The sequence below is a fragment of the Hemitrygon akajei genome, chromosome 11 (genome assembly GCF_048418815.1).
Source record: "Hemitrygon akajei chromosome 11, sHemAka1.3, whole genome shotgun sequence".
Lineage (NCBI taxonomy): Eukaryota > Metazoa > Chordata > Chondrichthyes > Myliobatiformes > Dasyatidae > Hemitrygon > Hemitrygon akajei.
The window spans coordinates 165,122,144-165,138,089 of NC_133134.1; the positions used below are offsets into that span (position 1 = coordinate 165,122,144).

The window sequence follows — 15,946 nt, forward strand, 5'->3', positions numbered from 1 at the left end:
CATCTGCCATCTTTCAGCCCACTCTTCTAACTGGCCTAAATTTCTCTGCAAGCTTTGAAAACCTACTTCATTATCCACAACGCCACCTATCTTAGTATCATCTGCATACTTACTAATCCAATTTACCACCCCATCATCCAGATCATTAATGTATATGACAGACAACATTGGACCCAGTACGGATCCCTGAGGCACACCACTAGTCACTGTCCTCCAACCTGACAAACAGTTATCCACCACTACTCTCTGGCATCTCCCATCCAGCCACCGTTGAATCCATTTTACTACTTCAATATTAATACCTAATGATTGAACCTTCCTAACTAACCTTCCATGTGGAGCCTTGTCAAAGGCCTTACTGAAGTCCATATAGACAACATCCACTGCTTTACCCTCGTCAACTTTCCTAGTAACCTCTTCAAAAAATTCAATAAGATTTGTCAGACATGACCTTTCATGCACAAATCCATGTTGACTATTCCTAATCAGACCCTGTCTATCCAGATAATTATATATACCATCTCTAAGAATACTTTCCATTAACTTACCCACCACTGACGTCAAACTTACAGGCCGATAATTGCTAGGTTTACTCTTAGAACCCTTTTTAAACAATGGAACCACATGAGCAATACGCCAATCCTCCGGCACCATCCCCGCTTCTAATGACATTTGAAATATTTCTGTCAGGGCCCCTGCTATTTCTACACTAACCTCCCTCAAGGTCCTAGGGAATATCCTGTCAGGATCTGGAGATTTATCCACTTTTATATTCTTTAAAAGCACTGGTACTTCCTCTTCTTTAACCATCATAGTTTCCATAACTACCCTACTTGTTTCCCTTACCTTACACAACTCAATATCCTTCTCCTTAGTGAATACCAAAGAAAAGAAATAGTTCAAGATCTCCCCCATCTCTTCCGGCTCCACACATAGCTGTCCACTCTGATTCTCTGAGGGACCAATTTTATCCCTCACTATCCCTTTGCTATTATTCCACCAAATTAGGACCGCCCCCTCATTTTAATTTTCCTCGACCAGCCCCGAATGAGAGGTCGAATCGTTTCCCCACCCCTTCATGAATATTCAGCGCCGTGGATGGTCACGTGCTCGACGTGAGCGCAGACCGCCAGCAGGTGCTTGGGTGGAGACGCGCCAGTTCAGTGACGTCAGCAACATCTGACTGTGTACGTCACCAGGTTTTGCGCGCGTACGTACGCACGTACGACGGCGACGGCGGCGGAGGCGGAGGCGGAGGGGAAGGTTGGGGGGTTGAATGTAAACAAGCATCGTCAGGGCCGATCCCGGAGCGCTCCTCGGCCCCCCGCTCTCAGACAAGGGGTTGTTGCTGCTGGAACAGAAGCCCTCATCCCTGCCGGTCCCCGCTCCTCGCTCAGCCCGGTGATCGCGGCCTAACCCTGGGGCCCCCGCTCGCCGGCCCAGGAGTCAGGAAGGTAAGGCTGCAGTTACCCTTCCCGGTGATAGATGTAGAAGCGTCTGCTTGAAGCTCTTCTCCTTCGCCGCTCGAATCTCCTGACCGACGCCGGTGGGAGAGTGGCGAAGGCCGGGCCGGTGTGCAGCAGCGGCCGCAGGAGGCCTGCACTGCTGTGTCATTACCCCTACCCGGGCCTTCACTGGCAGTCACAAGGGAGTAGAGAGGTGCAACCCGCCACTCTACTGGAGGAGCTAAACACCATCTGTGGATGGTGGGAGGAAAGGAAACGTTTTGATGTGACATTAAACTGTAACGTGAGCTATTCTGGGCCCCTTATCTAAGGAAAGAGGTGCTGAATCCGGAGAGGGTCGTGGAGGGGGGGAGGGGTCGATCATCCACAAGAATAATCACAAAAGTGACAGGTTTGACATAAACACAAGCGCCTCTGCTGACGCTGGAACTCTAGCAGGGAGTTCCCAACCTTTCTTATGCCATGGACCCCTACCGTTAACCGAGGGGGTCTGGACCCCAGGTTGGCAACCCCTGATAGAGCAGTACCCACAGAATGAGGAGGAACTCAGCAGATCAGGGAGCATCCATGGAGGGGAATAAACAGTCAAGGATTCAGGTTGAGAACCTTCATTGGGACTGGAAAGGAAAGGGGGTTCTTCCTCCTCCCTCTCCTGTCCTGTGGAAAGGCTTGACATGTGAGGAGCTGGTAATGGCTCTGAGCCTGTACTTGCTGAAGTTCAACAAGCTGACGTGGATTGAAGACTGGTAAAGGTGGTTGGATTTGTATTTGGCCTTTCATAACATTAAGATGTCTTAAAAGACTTTTTCAACCAATAATGTGAAGGGGAAACTTGGTCCTCAGATGACATCCATGCAAACAGTGTTTTTTTAAAAGGTATTTAACAAACGGGAGGAGAGCTTCCCTAGCCCTATTTGAGCCAAGACGACTTTTATTGCCACTGGAGAAGCAAATTCAGCCTCCAAGATATTCCCTTGTGTGAAGAACATGCATGGTTTGTGCTAGTGGAGGTGAGAGCCTTGGGGACACGAACAGCATCCTTGGGGTGGAGGTGAGGGTCAAAGATTTGTTGATTTTTCAGATTGAAGCCCTGCAAACAGAGTCCCTGCATCTGTTTCTTAGTTATTCATCCCCTGTTGTGATCAGTCCACGTTTTGAGGGCATTGGCCTTCAGCTTGTCTTCTCAGTTCTGATAAAAGGATTTTAACTGAAACCTGCTGCCACCGATGTTGCCTGCCGTGAAGAGTGTTACGAGTAATATACTGCATATGGGCCCCTGATTGTTTTCTGGCACTAAGTTGGTAGTAAGGAAGGTAAATGTACTGTTTGGTAGCAATGAGAGGAAAGAAGCTGTCGACGTTTCAGGTCAAAACCCTGCCTGAGGATGCAGTGTCTGGGGATTCTGTGAGACTGTCTCACGACTCCCTCTCCAAGTGCAGGGCCAGCATTCATTTAACGAGCTGGTGTGATCATTCAAGTCGAGTATGATGTTCTTCCAAGGGGCTTACAGGCAGTTCCCGGGTTACGAACGAGTTCTGTTCCCGAGTCCGTCTTTAAGTCGGATTTGTACATAAGTCAAGAACAGGTACATCCAGTATTATCTAGTGTCAGTTAGTCAAACGTTTTTCTTAGTATCAAGTATATATTTTACATTTCTATGCATATAAACACTTAAGAAACGTATGTATTTCAATAATTAAACCACTGTGTTGCTTAGTAATAATTGTAGCTTTCATCGGGGCAGGGCCTTTCACATGCTCCATTATTCTCACTTTATCCTTTACCTGTATCCTTTACAGTTGTTCCGATCATTGACCGACTGTAGCCTAAAGCTTTTCCAGTGACCGATGGCGTTTCACTTCTTTCCAATCGCTTTATTATTTCCATTTTATTTTTGATCGCCATCGTTTTCCATCAATGAAACAGAAAACTGCGGATTTTATGTTTTCTCGCTGAGTAGCAGTGAACCATCTGATTGGCCTATCAGAGTTCTCTTTGGGAACTAGTTGACCTGATCAGCATTTCTGACCTGGCTATTGTTCACGATCACACTTATAAAAAAAAACAGCAGCAGCCGCAGGCAGCAGGTCCTCTGCTCCCCCAGGTCCTAAAATCCACCTGCACGTATACAGGTTAAATGGGACAAGTGGGGGTGGTGCTGACTGGAAAGGGGGGGTGGGTCAGGGTGAATCTTGCTAAGAAATATTTAAGCCAAATACAAAGTTACGCACTCAACACGGTGTTAACGGCAACGACTTAAAATGGTGGATAGTGTTCTCCCTCCGTTCGTAAGTACGAATTGTCCATAAGTTCATAACTCGGGGACTACCTGTATTTCCTTAATGGAGAATGCTTGAGCATGAATTTGTTTAACGTGGGGAGGCCAATGTATGGGCAGCCACCGCACAGTTGTTGACAGATCGAGGTCAGGGATACTGGCATGGAATGTAAGATGATGGGGACTCTGCACTACTGCAGCCTTCTTTTGCTTTCCCTGCCGTTGTGATGTGTCGTCATCTACTCACTCCATCATTGAGTTCTTGGTTGGGTCGCTCTTTGTCTGGAACCTCCCCTTGATTATCACTATGGGTGACCCTACCAGAAGCCAAGCACCAAGTAATTTAACTCCAGACAGACATACTTTATTGATCCCGAGGGAAATTGGGTTTTGTTACAGCCGCACCAACCAAGAATAGTGAAGAAATATAGCAATATAAAACCATAAATAATTAAATAATAATAAGTTAATCATGCCAAGTGGAAATAATGTCCAGGACCAGCCTATTGGCTCAGGGTGACTGACACTCCGAGGGAGGAGTTGTAAAATTTGATGGCCACAGGTAGGAATGACTTCCTATGCCACTCAGTGTTACATCTCAGTGGAATGAGTCTCTGGCTGAATGTACTCCTGTGCCTAACCAGTACATTATGGAGTGGATGGGAGTCATTGTCCAAGATGGCATGCAACTTGGACAGCATCCTCTTTTCAGACACCACTGTCAGAGAGTCCAGTTCCACTCCCACAATATCACTGGCCTTACGAATGAGTTTGTTGATTCTGTTGGTGTCTGCTACCCTCAGCCTGCTGCCCCAGCACACAACAGCAAACATGATAGCACTGGCCACCACAGCCTCATAGAACATCCTCAGCATCGTCCGGCAGATGTTAAAGACCTTAGTCTCCTCAGGAAATAGAGATGGCTCTGACCCTTCTTATAGACAGCCTCAGTGTTCTTTGACCAGTCCAGTTTATTGTCCATTCATATCCCCAGGTATTTGTAATCCTCCACCATGTCCACACTGACCCCTTGGATGGAAACAGGGGTCACCGGTGCCTTAGCCCTCCTCAGGTCCACCACCAGCTCCTTAGTCCTTTTTCACATTAAGCTGCAGATGATTCTGTTCGCACCATGTGACAAAATTTCCCACCATATCCCTGTACTCAGCCTCATCTTCATTCTTGGGACCTCTGGAAATCATGAAGTGATGATCCTTTTGAGAGGACTAGTATGTTAAACCTATGGTGTAATGCTGTGGGTGTTAGTCAACACCAATAAGGTGTTGGGCAGGTCACATTGCAATGTTGTGAGCTCTGAGTTGACCCTGGCGAAGGTTCACAGGAATGAAGGGCTAGCTACATGTGGAGGATTTCTGGGCTCTGGGCCTGTACTCTACTGGAGTTTAGAAAGATGAGGAGAGATCTGAATACTGAAAGGCCTGAAGAGAATGGACGTGGAGTGGATGTTTCCAGTGGTAGGACAGTTTGGGGGACAAAGCCACAGAATCCCTTTCGATCTGATATGAGGAGGAAATCTCTTTAGCCAGAGGTTGCTGAATCTGGAATTCATTGCCCTGGAGGCCAAGTCATTTGATGTATTTAAGAGAGACTGTTAGGATCTTGATTGGTTAAGGTTATGGGAGAATGGTTGAGGGGGGGAAATCACTTGGGATTGAATGGTGGGGCAGATTCATTGGGCTGAATGGCTTAATTCTGCTCCTATGTCCGACGGTCTTTTTACTCCCCCATTTAATCCAATAATACCATTAATGCAGAGTAGAACTTTGACTCGTTATTCAATTGTGCAAAGATAAGAGACTGCAGATGCTAAACTCGAGTGGAAAGAATTCAGTGGGTCAGACAGCATCTTTGGAGGCAGATTTCGATTTATTTATCACATGTACAGTGAAATGTGTTCTTTGCATTAACAACTTACCTGAGGCTGTGCTGGGGGCAGCTTGCAAGTGTCACCAAGGGTGACCATCCTTCTCCCTTCACAAATGCTGCCTGACTTGTTGAGTTCTTCCAGCACTTTTCAAAGTTCAAAGTAAAGTTATTATCTCTCTCTCTCTCTCTCTCTCTCACACACACACACACACACACACACACACACACACACACTCACTCACTCACTCTCACACACACACACACACTCACTCACTCACTCTCACACACACACACACACACACTCACTCACTCACACACACACACACACACACACACACACACACACACACACACACACACACACACACACACACACACACACACACACACACACACACACCTGTCACCGTATACAACCTTGAGCTCTGTTTTCTTGCAGGCATACTCAGTAAATCCAAGATTCATAATAATAATAATAATAATAATAATTCATAATGGTGAGACACCACACTTAACAAAGTGGACAAACAAGCAATGTGCAAAAGACAAACTGTGCAAATATAAATAATGAAAGAAATAATGAAAATAAACAAATAAGCAAAGAATATCGAGAACATAAGATAGTTCATAGGTTGTGGAAAGTTCTATGGGATGAGTGAAGTTATCCCCACTGGTTCAAGAGTGTGATGTTGAGGAGTAATAACTGTTCCTGAACCACTATTCAATTGTGGTTGTGGGAAGAGCTTGTATATCAAGCAGTTGAAATTGTGAGAAGGAAGAAAGATATTATTTCTAAATTGCCATCCAGTTTTCTGAGCAGAAATCTTTAGAAAGTGACCAGTACTGGTGGCCTTAGTATTGTTCTCTTGTAATTTTCTTTCCCTGGGTGTGTTATGGGCAGTTGAAATGCCCCATTGGTTTATGGACCTCAGAATTAGAGCAATAGTCAAGATTCAAGGTTGTTTAATGCCATTCACAGTACACAAGTGTGAAGGAGAACAAAATAATTGTGCTTCAATAGATCCAGTGTAACAAAAAATGCTACAAGAGAGAGAACAATAATAATGAAAAATACCAGAAATATGAGATAGTGTAAGTATATACACTACTGATTGTATGTCCATAAATTGATGACACAGGAGTGTCTGTACATACATTGACTGACAAGAAAAAGTATTTTTTTAAGGTTTCTTATGTGTAAGAGTGAAAGATTAAATTTTCAAGGGGAACATGAAGGGAAGCTTCTTCACTCAGGGTGGTGTGAGTGTGGGATGAGCTGCCAGCGAAAATGCTAGATGCGGGTTTGATTTTAACAAGTTTGGATAAGTATGTGGATGGGAGGAGTGTGAAGTGATGTTATCCAGGTGTGGGTCAATGGGACTAGGCAGAATAACAATAAGGCATGGACTAGATGGGCTGAAAGGCCTGTTGTTGTGCTGAAGTGGAGTGCTGTATGTAAATATTGTTCAATTTTTGGTTTAATTACTGAGAGTTCCCATCTAGGTTTAGAGATTAATTTGAGGATTAAATTTGAATTTAGAGCTTTTACATTCCTTAATCAGAAAGCTTTAGATTTGAACTTCAATCTAGAGGGTAGACTGAATCAAGCTCCGAGTGCATTATTGACCAGATGCTGTCAGTGTCTCTGGTATTTTCTTTGAGTAATTTTAAACCACAGCCTCATGTTTTCTCTTGTGTGAGTACAGACAATTGCATGGGAATATTTGATGTCAAACAGGGGAATTCTCCTGACATTTATTCCTTGTGCATCAGTTAAAAAATATATAGGTCATCTGATTAGGGAAGTTGGATAGTGCTTTTACATCAGCTTGTGAATGTAAGTATGCGGACAGATAAGAAGGCGAATGATGTGTTTATTTCCATTGCTGTACAATCCAGCAGTTTTCTGATGTATATTCCTCTGATGTTATCAGGGCCCCAAACAGTCCTTCAGGGTGAAGTAAGACTTCACCTGTGAGTCTTTTGGGGTCATCTACTATATCTGGTGTGGCCTCCTGTATATCGATGAGACCCGATGTAGATTGGGAGTCTGCTTCACCAAGCACCTACACGCCGTTCGCCAGAACAAGCGAGACCTCCCATTGGCCACCCGTTTTAATTCTACTTCCCATCCCATTCTGGCGTGTCAGTCCATAGCCTCCTCTACTGCTGCGATGAGGCCACACTCAGGTTGGAGGATTAACACCTCTGTCTGGGTCGCCTCCAGCCTGATGACCATCAGTTTCTTGATTTACAGGAATTTGAACCCCTCCTCACCATTCCCATTTCCCACTCTCCTTACCTGCCCATCACCTCCCTCTGGTGCTTCTCCCCCATCCCTTTTTCCCATGGCCTTCAGTCCTCTCCTATCAGATTCCCCCTTTATCTCTTTCACCAATCACTTCCCAGCTCTTTACTTCACTCCTCCACCTCTCCCGGTTTCACCCGCGCGCGTGCACACACGCGCGCACACACACACCACCACCTTACCCTGGACTTTGCATCTTCATTTCCTGATGAAGTGTCTTGGACCGAACCGTCGACTGTACCCTTCCCCATAGATGCTGCCTGGCCTGCTGAGTTCCTCTAGTGCTTTGTGTGTGTGTTACTTAGATTTCCAGCATCTGCCTATTTTCTCTTGTTTGTAACTGGTGTCATATTGAGTTTTCATTAATTCTTTGGTCTCAGATATCTTCCTGTAGTTGGCTTAATGGAACTTCTGTGGGCTTTTTTAAATAGTTTAATACCAGTAGATGTGAGGGAATTACTTCCTTGTGTTATAGTTCTGCAGTTAAATGGGTTGCATCGTGCAATAATGGTGGCAAACATATCATTTGAAAATTAGCTTCCCCTGTCCCCTCAAAATGAGGCCTTTTCTGGTTGGCTGCTGGTGACTAGTGGTGTTACCCAGGGGTCAGTATTGGGACTGCTGCTTTTCACATTGTTTGTCAGTGATTTAGATAGTGGAATTGATGGCTTTGTGGCAAAGTTTTTGGATGATACGAAGATAGGTGGAGGGGTAGGTAGTGCTGAGAAAGCAATACGATTACAGCAGGACTTAGACAAATTGGAAGAATAGGCAAAAAGTGGCAGATGGAATACAGTGTTGGGAAATGTATGATAATGCATTTTGGTAAAAGCAACAATAGTGCAGACTATTATCTAAATGGGGAGAAGGTTCAAACATCAGAGGTGCAGAGGGACTTGGGAATCCCCGTGCAAGACTCCCAGTAGGTTAATTTATAGGTTCATTCTGTGGTAAAGAAGACAAATGCAATGTTGGCATTTATTTCAAGGAGAATAAAATATAAAAGCAAGGAGATAAGGCCTGTATAAGACACTAGTCAGGCTGCACGGAGTATTCTCAACAATATTGGGCCCTATATCTCAGAAAGGATGTGTTGTCATTGGAGAGAGTCCAGAGGAGGTTCTTGAGGATGATTCCAGGAATGAATGGGTTAACATATGAGGAGTGTTTGGCAGCTTTGGGCCTCTACTCACTGGAATTGAGAAGAATGCGTGGGCATCTCATTGAAACCTACCGAATGTTGAAAAGACTAGATGGAGTGGATTGCACTCGCAGACCCAAAAAATAACCTACCAAATCATGCCAAATAACAGTAACATATAGTAAAAGCAGCCTATATAAAGTAGGAATACTTTTCTGCAATCATTGCAGCACTGTCCACCGTAGCGAAAATCTCACGCAAGTGCTCTTGCCAGAAACACTCGGCGCTAGTGCTGTCGACAGAAACACTCTTTCCAGGAACCTTTAAGCTATGAAGCTGCCAAATCATACCAAATAACACATAAAAATACACAGCCTATATAAAGCAGAAATAATGTTCGTCCAGTGTAGTTTCACTTACTGGAATTGGGAAGACAGCAAGCACACTGATGATGGTGTGTTAGGCTGAGTTGTCGGAGGTTGGTGTGGTGGGACACTGGGGTGTCATCTCATCATCGTCTGCTTCCATCAGGGCAGACAGGTCACCATCTTCTATGTCTGCCTGCCTTGATGTCGAAGGTCGAGTTTCATCCTCTGCTGTGGCTCATGTGGAAGGCTTGAAAAACGACAGTATGCTTAGCCTCGCGCATTTTTCTATCATAGTTCTTTGTAAGCACTCAAACCATCCTGCAAATATGCCCTAAACCTACGTACCCTTTCAAAATTAAAGTCATACTTCGCTGCAGTCGTTGCAGCGTTGTCAATCGCAGTGAAAATCTCACGCAATTGCTTCACGTTCAGTTCCTGGACGACTTCACTTTCAGGCCGTTCACTACTGTGTTCGGTTTCAATTGTTATCCTTTCCTCTTCATCAGCTCTTCATCTGTCAGCTCTTCAACATCATCTTCGTCAACTTCCACAAACCCTTAGCCAAACTCACCATGTCCTTACTTCGTTTACCACAATCGAAACGCTTAATTATGTCTAGTTTTAAGCTAAGTGTAACACCCTTACACTTTTAGGCTTTTCCAATACCTTAGAACTAATCTTGCACAAAGTAAAACGACATAAAGCACAGATGCCACAGGCACGTGTTTAAGCAATGCCGGCTAGAATGCAGCTGGGGGAGGAGCTAGTCTGCTTGGCGCGCGCTGCCTTTTTTTTTGTAACAATGAAAACACCTTCTGTTAGCGAAAACAGGTAACTAATGTAGGTCTTTCATAACACCGAGGTGTTGTAAAGCGAACGTTTGAAAAATGGGGGACACCTGTACTATGGTGAAGGCCAAGTCCATGGGTATATTTAAGGCGGAAGTTGCTTGTTCCCTGAATGGTCAGAGCATCAAGGGATATGGTGAGAAGGCAGGTGTAGGAGGCTGAGTGGGATCCGGGATCAGCCGTGATGAAGTGGCAGAGCAGACTCGATGGGCTGAATAGCCAAATTCTGTTCCAATGTCTTATGGTCTTCTTATATACATTGAGGCCTTCGTCAGTTGGGTTGACCATGGATGTTGTGTCCTTGCTGTGTAGATATGCAAACCTGGGCAGTACAATGTGGAGAGTAGGCTGTTGTACCTGTAGCAATCTCCACTTCTCCAATCATCTAATGAACCCAAAGGAAAGGCAGAGACTGATACAGTCGGCGCCAGTCAGTTTTAATAATGCAGGGCTGTCTTGGGGACTACAGCTCCAGATGTTTTCCCTTGGGGTTTACTCCCGAAGCCTTCCCCTTGAGTGGGTATACCCGCAAGGCAGTGGAGGTTTGAGATCAGTGTTTTCCTTCTAGATGAGCTGCCAAACGTGGCTGACTAGCTTCATCTGCCCAAAGCAACTGGCTTTCAGGTGCCCCTTCTGTCAGTAGAAACGGGCTTAGTAGTTAAGCCGTGTGTGAAGGTCAGGAGCTGGACGTGGTTATCAAAGGCTATTTGAGGTACACGCCATTGGGAACATTTAATAGGTAGTGAGAGCTTGTCCCCATACCACCCTGGCTATTACAACCTTAAGGAATTGTGCAGTGGATTCCAGTTAATTGGGCCATCAGTTAATTAGGACAGCCGCTTATTTGGTACAACTCTTAAAAAAACAAAAACTAATCAGGAAAATAGCTGAGATTTTCTTTGTTTATTTCGGAAACTATGCTGCTAAATTATTTCTGTTCCTATACCTTATGGTCTTAATTGGAGCAGGAGACCATTGCTAAACAGTTTCTAACTAGCATCAGTTATGTGTATTTGCATAGCTATTGGGCACAACATTGTCCTTCCAGCAAGCAGTTTTTAAGTATGTTTAATTGCATGTGTTAGTGTTCATGTTCAAAAAGCTGCAATTTTTTTTGTCACTGATAGTTGGCAGGAAATCAGCAGGACAATTCAGGACTGTTTTGTTCACTGTAGTTTCGAGCATTCAGGCTTGGAGAAGTCATAAATGGCCAGAACTCAAAACAAAGCAATTTCATTATTTCAACAAGTTAGAAAGAATGAAGAATTTGAAGTATCGGCAATCATCTTTGATGTTACAAAGCAAATGAAGATTAGAAAGATGCAATTGTCTAAAGCAGGAGTTTCCAACCTGGGGTCCACAGACTCCTCTGTTAAAGGCAGGAGTCCATGGCATTACAAAAGGTTGGGAAACCCAGGTCTAAAGCATTGTATGAAGGCAGCCGTTAATCTGCGCTAGGTGTCAAATCAAAAGAACACAACATGGATGATAAAGTATTGGGAACTAATACACAGTTTTATAGTATTGTAGTATTGGCAATGTTTTAATTTATTCTGTATTTCATTTAAATATGTAATTTGTTACCCAGTTTGTCTCTATTTATATCTTTCTGACAATTTCCATGAAACTTCAGCTAATTGGGGTAGCCATTTAATTGTACTGGTCACGATGTGTCCCAACTAACTGGGATGATGTATTCATTATTAGTACTAATCTTCTGTATTTGTTTTCTTTTAGAATTTAGTTTCATGTTTTATACCTCTCTGGTCTGATAATATATCTAAACTTCTGCAGGATCATGTCTGACTTATAAATAATATCACAAAAAATGCAGGAGGCCATTCGTAAGGCCAATGATGTTGTGGGGGTGGAACTGGACTCTTTGACGGTGGTGTCTGAAAAGAGGATGCTGTCCAAGTTGCATGCCATCTTGGACAATGTCTCCCATCCACTCCATAATGTACTGGTTAGGCACAGGAGTACATTTAGCCAGAGACTCATTCCAACGAGATGCAACACTGAGCGTCATAGGAAGTCATTCCTGCCTGTGGCCATCAAACTTTACAACTCCTCCCTCGGAGTGTCAGACACCCTGAGCCAATAGGCTGGTCCTGGACTAATTTCCACTTGGCATTATTTACTTATTATTATTTAATTATTAATGGTTTTATATTTCTATATTTCTACACTATTCTTGGTTGGTGCGGCTGTAACAAAACCCAATTTCCCTCGGGATCAATAAAGTACATCTGTCTGAGGAACTCTGCGTTTAGTTTGCGTTACTCTGCAGAATCTCTTGTGTTTATGATGTCAATAGTATAATTGCTATGCTCTACTCTTTTGGTATATTCTGACTTCACACTGCACCCCTTGTCTAGATTTCAATTGAAGGACTGTGTTAAGTTCAAACTAATCATTTAATCCTCTTTGAAAATTATGGAAGTTTGAAATGTTAACCAGATGTGTTTGTGAAATGAATAGTTGAAAGAAGTAGAAGTGCAAGCAGGCAGCAGAGTAATCATAAACACAGGAGATTCTGCAGGTGCTGGAAATCCAGTGCAACCTACAGAAAATGCTGAAGGAACTCAGCAGGTCCGGCAGCATCTATGGAAAGAGTAAATCATCCTGACACGGTGATGTCAAGAAAACAACCTCTCCCTCAGTGTCGCAAAAAACAAAGCAGCTGGTTGTGGACTACTGGAGGAATGGAGACAGGCTAACCCCTATCAACATCAATGGATCTGGGGTTGAGAGGGTGAAGAGCTTTAAGTTCCTCGGCATAAACATCACAGAGGATCTTACATGGTCTGTACATATCAGCTCTGTGGTGTAAAAGGCACAGCAGCGCCTCTTTCACCTCAGATGGTTGAAGAAGTTTGGTATAGGCCCCCAAATCCTAAGAACTTTCTACAGGGACGCAATTGAGAGCATCCTGACTGGCTGCCCCACTGCTTGGTATGGGAATTGTACTTCCCTCAATTGCAGGACTCTGCAGAGAGTGGTGCGGACAGCCCAGCGCATCTGTAAATGTAAGTGTTCTGAATCATGAGAAGTTCACAAAGCCAGGTGTGTAGAAAGGGCCCAAAGGATCATTGGGGACCTGAGTCACCTCAACCACAAACTGTTCCAGCTGCTACCATCTGGGAAAGGGTACCACAGCATAAAAGCCAGGACCAACAGGCTCCGGGACAGCTTCTTCCACCAGGAAGATTGATTAATTCATGCTGATAAGATTGTATTTCTATGTTATATTGACTGTCCTGTTGTGCATACTATTTATTACAAATTACTATAAATTACACATTACACATTTAGATGGAGATGCAAGGTAAAGATTTTTACTCCTTGTATATGAAGGATGTAACTTCAGTTCAATTAAATAGTTGAGGGTTTGGGTCGAGACCCTTTGTCAGGATTTGGCTCAATGCCGACTCTTTATTCAGGATTGAAGAAGAGTCTCGGGCTGAAACGTCACTGTTTATTCATTTCCATAGAAGCTGCCTGACCTGCTGAGTTTTTCCAGCGTCTGTATGTGTGGGGCAGAGTAATCTGAGATTGTTGGAGGAGGATTGCTGCTGAGTGCTTACAAAGGAAAAGGGTTAATACTATTTTACAAGATACATCTTTGTTAAATTTATGTGGGATTCTTGTGTGTTAGTAGCCACAGGTTTAACACCTTCAAACACTGACCATGATGAAGTAGTGGAAAACAGAAAGTGCTATGGATCAGGTGGGAAAGTAGAGCCATGTGTCCTTTGCACATCGGTTGTTTGTCAGTCTTTGAGTGTAGTTTTTCATTGACTCTATTGTATTTCCTTGTTCTACTATGAATGCCTCGATCGATGCTGCAGGAAAAAGGTGCCAGGGTCTTGGGGAAAGCTTTTCATCAGTGTAGTTTGTGGATTGGACTTTGTAGTTCACGTTATTATGTGTTTCTCCTTTTTTATTGCTATTTTTTGCGATTTTGATCGGGGCAGACTGGCTCTCTGACCTGAAGTAAATGAATGACACAGCGCTAAATAGAAATGAACTGAATATTCCTAGTCTGGTTCAATGACTCTGTGGTTTGATGTTTTATATTGTGTTTTTTCACTCGTTTTTTGCCCTTTGTGTGATTTGTTCTTTTTTTTGGGCTTTGAGGGTGTGATGTTTTCTTTAAGTGGGTGCCATGGTTTTTCTTTGTTCTGTGGCTGTCTATGGGAAGACAAATCTCAGGGTTGGATATTGCATACATACTTTGATAATAAATGTGCTTTGAATCTTTGAATGCCTGCAAGAAAATGAATGTCAGGGTTGTATATGGTGGCAGTATGTACTTTGATAATAAATTTACGTTGCACTAGACATTGAGTGGTGGAGCAGGTTGCAAAAGCTCTGGCCCACTGCTGCTTCTCGTTACTTTGCAATGCAGATTGAGTGGTAGCTATTATCTGTCCAGTACAAGCTGTCATTGCTGGTTACCTGGTGCCTGGTGCCTGTCAGGCAAAGGCAATGACCACTTCATTAGTTAAAATAAAAATTAAAATGCTGGATGAACTCAGCAGACCCGTGGAAGAAAAAAACAGTTAATATTTCAGGTTGACAACTTTTCATCAGAACCTGGAAAAGCTAGAAATCAAATGTTAGTTGCAAATAAATTCCACTATTTAAAAAGGTAGTATTGGAGATCTAGTTTACTTATTCAGAGATACAGTATTGAACAGGCTCTTATGGCCACTGAGCTGCACTGCCCAGCGACCTACCTATTTAGCAACAAGAGAAAATCTGCAGATGCTGGAAATCTAAGCAACACAAAATGCTGGAGGAACTCAGCAGGACAGGCAGCATCTATGGAAAAGACATCTATGGAAAAAATAGTTGACATTTCGGGCTGAGACCATTCATCAGGACTGGGGAAACAAATGTGAAGTCAGATTTCACCTCCCTCCCCTTTCTCAATATCTGTCTCCGGAGATTGCTCACCTACTGGTGTCTTAGCTCTTCCTACCTGTTACTTGCAAAAATGCCATCACCTTCTTTCATTTCCTCCATCTCCGCTGCATCTCAGACAGCTCCTCAGACAGGATGAAGAGGTCAATACTCCCCAATGCCATTAGGCTTTACAATTCTACCGCCAGGACTTAAGAACTTTTTAAAAGCTATTATTAATGCTTTTTGAGATAGTGATTTAGATGCATATCATATTTTTTACTGAGTTAAGTATTGTATGTAATTAGTTTTGCTACAACAAGTGTATGGGACATTGGAAAAAAGTTGAATTTCCCCATGGGGATGAATAAAGTATCTATCTATCTATCTATCTATCTATCTGCTGTCAGGATAAGGCTTTTCATTCCAGAACTAAGGAAATGTCCTCCTTCAAAGAAAGGGGCTTCCCTTCCTCCTCCATCAATGCTGCCCTCACCCACATCTCTTCCATTTCATGGCCATTTGCTTTTACCCCATCCTCCCGCCAGAATACCAGAGATAGGGTTCCTCTTGTCCTCACCTACCACCCTACCCGCCTCTGCGTCCAGCACATAATTCTCTGTGACTTCTGCCATCATCAACGGGATTTAACCACCAAGCATACCTTACCCTCCTCCCTCCACCCCACACTTTACACTTTCCCCAGAGATCTACGTGACTCCCTTGTTCATTTGTTCCTCCC

The 15,946-nt window shown here is 43.7% G+C and overlaps 1 protein-coding gene across 1 annotated transcript in view; it reads left to right on the top strand.

The window, feature by feature from the left end:
• Nucleotides 1–1,219: 1,219 nt before the first annotated feature.
• Nucleotides 1,220–15,946, top strand: part of oser1 (oxidative stress responsive serine-rich 1) — a 38,209-nt gene continuing 23,482 nt past the window's right edge. The window contains exon 1 of the mRNA XM_073062155.1: nucleotides 1,220–1,454. The gene's annotated coding sequence lies outside the window, so the exon portion shown is untranslated. The remainder of the gene's footprint in view (nucleotides 1,455–15,946) is intronic.